The 5,429-nt window shown below is 42.9% G+C and overlaps 1 pseudogene; it reads left to right on the top strand.

Moving 5' to 3' along the window:
* The first annotated feature begins 2,716 nt into the window (after positions 1-2,716).
* LOC103605333 lies at positions 2,717-4,084 on the top strand (annotated as a pseudogene).
* The last annotated feature ends 1,345 nt before the right edge of the window (positions 4,085-5,429 follow it).

Genomic DNA, 5,429 nt, shown 5'->3' with positions numbered 1-5,429 from the left:
CGCCCCGGCCCCGCGGCCCCCGGCGCTGCTGCCCGCGGGCGCGGGGCCCAGCGTGAGCCTCTACCTGAGTGAGGACGAGGTGCGCCGGCTGATCGGTGAGTGGCGCCGCCTGGGCCGGGGCGGGCTGCTTCCGGCCGCCGGGAACCGCGGCGAGTCCCCTCCCAGCGCCCGGATCCGCCTCGGGGCGCCGGCCTCTGCCTGCTGTGCTGGCCGAGAGGTGGGGTCCCTGCGGGGTCAGCCTTCGGGCCTCCCCCCTTCGCCCTCGCTGCCCCGCCGCATTGGGGACCCCTCGGCTGCCGCGATGGAGCCGGATCCACCCTGTTCCATCCTCCGGTCCTTCTCCCTGCTCCCTAGAGTCAGGCGATCTTACAACTTTTCTTCCTTGCCGCGAGAAGTTTCTTGGACCCTTCCTGTGCGCGTCACTTCTAGGGCCCTGGATTTTGGATACCTCGAAATGCACGTTTTAGACTAAACTTTTAAAACCTGGGCTGTGGTTTTGATGCCCGTGTAGAGGCCGCGCTACTGTGCTTCTACTTTCTGGTTATCAAAAAAAGAGAAGGAGAGAAGTTATAAGGTCACTAAACGTTGGTGGCAGCCGCCACATCCAGGGACCGATAAGCATGTTTCTAAATAGTGAATGAATCGCCAGGCAGCAGATCCTTTGGCTTCAGTCTTTTTTCGGTCCTTGTCTTGGATGTGTTGGAGTCTGGGCTGATTCTGTATTTCTGGGCCACTCTCCTACTTTGAATACCTTGAAGGGAAAGGAGAACTTGGCTTTGCGTCAGTTGGTGGTTTCATTGACCTATTTAGCTTTGTCATTTGGGAAATTAATTTGGAAAGTGGTGGGGTTCTCCTGTTGGGTCTTTGCGGATTCCGGAAATGACCCTTTAGAGTAAGGTGTGACAGAAATGGCCCCAGAAGGGAAATCTTTGGTAGTTGCAGATACCTAGATATTCGCTTTCTGTTGTGTATTATGGCTTTCCCTTTACTTCGTGTCAGGTCGTGCTGCTTCTGAGTGAAGGAAAAAATTATTCTTAAGCACCAAGTTTATCTGTCAGTTTTATTTCTTTTTTAAAGTTACAGGATTTTCTTGAGGTCTGCCGAGATCGTCGCAGTGTTGCAGTGGAATTGCTTTTAGCAGGCTATTGAGACATTGTTACACGTATGGATTTGCAGTGTTTAACCAAAGAATGCTGTGTTTTTTGTAATGTGCCATTCTTAATCCCCTTTTTAGTCTAGCTGAATTAGCTGAATTTAATTTAACTGAATTAAAACTGCACATTGGGTTAGTACTTGGAGAATGTGACCAAGGCTTAAAAATAATAATGAATACTTATAAAACAACTCATATCACATTAATTTAAAAAATATTAATGTGATTATGCATGGCTTTGTAAAGGGTTTTTGGTTAAAAGCACTTACATAATTTGCGACTTTGTTTACATATGTTTCTTCTTCTCCCTTTACAGCCAGCGGTGGAAGTAGGGGACAGAGAACAGAAATATACCTGTCCCTACATGCTTTATACACATTACTTCCTCTCATTTTTTTGTGACCCAGTGAGGTAGGTGTTATGTTTCCCATTTTAGAGATGAGGAAAGTGGGACTTTAAGTTGCTCAAGGTCACACAACCCATATTTTTTTTTTTTTTTTTTTGTCTTTTTTCGTGTCCGGCAACGGATCACAACCCTCAGTGTCGTGCCCGTACCAGACCGGGACGGCAACGGGATCGCAACCCTCGGTGTTGTGCCCGCACCTCGCTCAGCCAGTGAGCGGGAACTGGTCTGTATGTGGGATCCGAACCCTCGGCAGGAGCGCCGCCTCGCTCCCAAGCTGCGCACTGTAGCAGTGCGCCACCAGGCCGGCCCCGCCCATCATTTTTTTAAAAAAATGAAACAGTGCTGACATAGGCTGTAGACAAAATTTTAATTAGTGAAAGGAGGATATTGTACATGAAGAAGTTGGGATGTGAGGGAAAAGAAACTATTGCTAATTAGTTCTTGAAAGGATGTACTTGTTACCTTATTCAAAGGTAGAGTGGGAACTAATTTTCTCAGCAATTTTCGTGGCAGAGGGAGCTCCTAATTGATGAGTATCCAGTTTGTGCCCAGAAATGGGCTGTTGAGGGGAGGGCAGGGAACATTGCCTCACTCAACTCCCTTGTCTATCCCTGGGGCAAGAGGGTCCTCTGGCAGTACTTTCTCTACTGCAAAATAAAGTTGACCTGTTACAGTGGGTCTCTAGACACTCTACCCTGCCAGATTCAGGTACTCTCTTTCCATTGCTTCCTATCTCCCCCATACGTCCTACCTTTAAAGTATTCCTTGGCTTCACCTGGGTGGGGAGGAGCAAGTGGGCAGGGCTGAGATGTATAACCAGGCATCTTGACCTCTCAGAATGCAGTTTTCCACAGAAATTATTATGGTGTTTAAGACTCCTTGAAATAGTATTTTTGTGCCATATTTTTGAATTATGTGGGTTAAATTAAATGCCTTCTGAAAGCTGGTGTGGGAAACTTACCACCATTTTATAATATTTCTTAGACAATGCATTTAAAATTCCAAATAAGAAACTTATAAATGAAGTTGACAATTTTATAAATTGTGACAGTTTTATAAATTGAACTAATTGCCCTTGATATAAGTTTTGCTTTTTCACAATGGGTTTGCCAACAGAACACAGGTGTCACGAAAACCACTGCTAAATCAAAGCCAAAATGGGAAAGGAAAAGACTCATATTAACATAGTCATCATTAGACGTGTAGATTCAGGCAAGTCCACTACTGGCCATCTGATTTACAAATGTGGTGGGATCGACAAAAGAACCATTGGAAAATTTGAGGAGGAGGCTGCTGAGATGGGAACAGGCTCCTTCAGGTATGCCTGGGTCTTGGATAAACTGAATGCTGAGCATGAGCATGGTATCACCCTTGATATCTCCCTGTGGAAATTTGAGACTAACAAGTGTTACCTACCTGACTATCATTGATGCCCCAGGACACAGAGACTTTATCAAAAATGCAATTATAGGCACATCTCAGGCTGACTGTGCTGTCCTGATTGTTGCTGCTGGTGTTGGTGAGTTTGAACTGGTATCTCCAAGAATGGGCAGACCCATGAGTGTGTTCTTCTGGTTTACACACTGGGGGTGAAACAACTGATTGTTCGTGTTAACAAATGGATTCCACGGAGCCACCCTATAGCCGGAAGAGTTACGAGGAAATTGTTAAGGAAGTTAGCACCTACATTAAGAAAACTGGCTACAACCTCAACACAGTAGCATTTGTGCCAATTTCTTGCTGGAATGGTGACAACACGCTAGAGCCAAGAGCTAATATGCCTTGGTTCATAGGATGGAAAGTCACCCATAAAGATGGAACCACACTGCTTGAAGCTCTGGATTGTGTTTTGCCACCGACTTATCCAACTGACAAGCTTTTGCATCTGCCCCTCCAGGATATCTACAAAATTGGTGGTATTGGTACTGTCCCTGTGGGCTGAGTAGAGACTGGTGTTCTTAAACCTGGCATGGTGGTCACCTTTGCTCCAGTCAACATTACAACTGAAGTAAAGTCTGTTGAAATGTACCACGAAGCTTTGAGTGAAGCTCTTCCTGGAGGCAGTGTGGGCTTCAATGTTAGCAACGTGTCTGTCAGAGATGTTCATCATTGCTGGTGGCAGCAAAAATGACCCACCAATGGAAGCAGTTGGCTTCACTACTCAGGTGATTATCCTGAGCCATCCAGGCCAAATTAATGCTGGCTATGCTCCTGTACTGGATTGTCACACAGCCCACATTGCTTGCAAGTTTACTGAGCTAAAGGGAAAGATCGATTGGTGTTCTGGTAAGAAGCTGGAAGATGGCCCTAAATTTTTGAAATCTGATGATGCTGCCATTGTTGGTATGGTTCCTGGCAAGCCTGGGTGTGTTGAGACCTTCTTTGACTATCCTCCTCTAGGTCATTTTGCTGTTCATGATATGAGACAGACAATTGCTGTGGGTGCCATCAAAACAGTGGACAAGAAAGCTGCCAGAGCTGGCAAGGTCACCAAGTCTGCCCAGAAAGCTCAGAAGTCTAAATGAATATTATCCCTGATCCCTGCCACCCCAGTCTTAGTGGTGGAAGAACAGTCTCAGAACTGTTCATCTTGACTGGCCATTTAAGTTGAATAGTAAAAGACTGGTAATGATAACAGTGCATCATAAAACCTTCAGAAGGAAAGGAGAATGTTTTGTGGACCATTTTGGTTTTTTGTGTGGCAGTTTTAAGTTATTGGTTTTTAAGATCAGTATTTTTTAATGGAAACAACTTGACCAAAAGTCTGTCACAGAATTTAGAGACCCATTAAAACAAAGTTTAATGAGAAAAAAAAAAGAATGTTTTAATCTGATTAATACATATACATAGTTTTTAAAAGATCAAATAGCACTAAAAGGTTTTTAACAAAAAACAGCAGTTTCCTGCCTTTGGCGTTTTTATCCTCTAGGCCCGGCTTTCTAAGAGTATCTACTATCTCAACTACTGTTTCTTTTTTCCCCCATGTTTTCCTTTCATATTTCTAAATCAATATAGAATAATCATTTGACTTCCTGTTATTATAACTGAGCTCTTATCCTCTTTTCTCCCCTAAACCCTCCAGTATATAGTTACATAATGTTTTTTTTTTTTTTTGTAAAACCAGCAGTCAGTATTTACATTATTATTTAATTGTATATTATATTAATTGTATATTATATTATATACATACAATATATATATTGCTCACTTCCTAGTTAAATAATGAATTATGAGTGTTTTTTCTTATATATTTTTGTTTTTCCTGGAGCAAATAATTGCATTTTTAAACATTTTGATTAGTTTTCTATGTATCTGTGGCTGTATTCCCTCAGATACTGCAAGAAATATGTTAAATGCCTTTTGATATTTTTCTAGCACATCAAATCATCTATTAGTTCTGCTTGGTTTCCTCTTAGAGACTCCTTGCCTTCCATTCTCTTGCTCCAATCTGGACAGTAGGACTGTTTTTTTTCTGGTACTTCCCATCCCTTCTCTCCTGTCTTAGAACCTCTGTTTCATGGATCTCTGTCTTCCTTTTTCTTGGTTTGCTTCATTTTGCTGTGTAACCTCAGTAGCTTCCTGAGAAGGAATGCATAGGAGATAAATTATTTGAGTCTTTGCACATCTGGAGATGTCTATCCTATCCTCATACTTATAGATGGTTTGGCTGAATTTAAAATATTAGGTTGAAAATAATTTTTCTTCACAATTTTGATAGGATTTTCTGTCTAAGGGTTTCCGATGAAAAGTCCAAAGCCATTCTGATTCCTTTTTTTCCTCTGTTATTTTTTGAAGTTCACGGTCTTTTTGTCTGTTATTCTGAGGTTTTATGAGCTTTCGTGTCTTTCCTCCCTCCTTCTCACTCTCCCT

The sequence above is a fragment of the Galeopterus variegatus genome, unplaced genomic scaffold, assembly GCF_000696425.1.
Source record: "Galeopterus variegatus unplaced genomic scaffold, G_variegatus-3.0.2 Scaffold5745, whole genome shotgun sequence".
Taxonomy (NCBI): domain Eukaryota; kingdom Metazoa; phylum Chordata; class Mammalia; order Dermoptera; family Cynocephalidae; genus Galeopterus; species Galeopterus variegatus.
The sequence above is the reverse complement of the archived record's forward strand: the minus strand, read 5'-3'. Positions and strand labels throughout refer to the sequence as shown.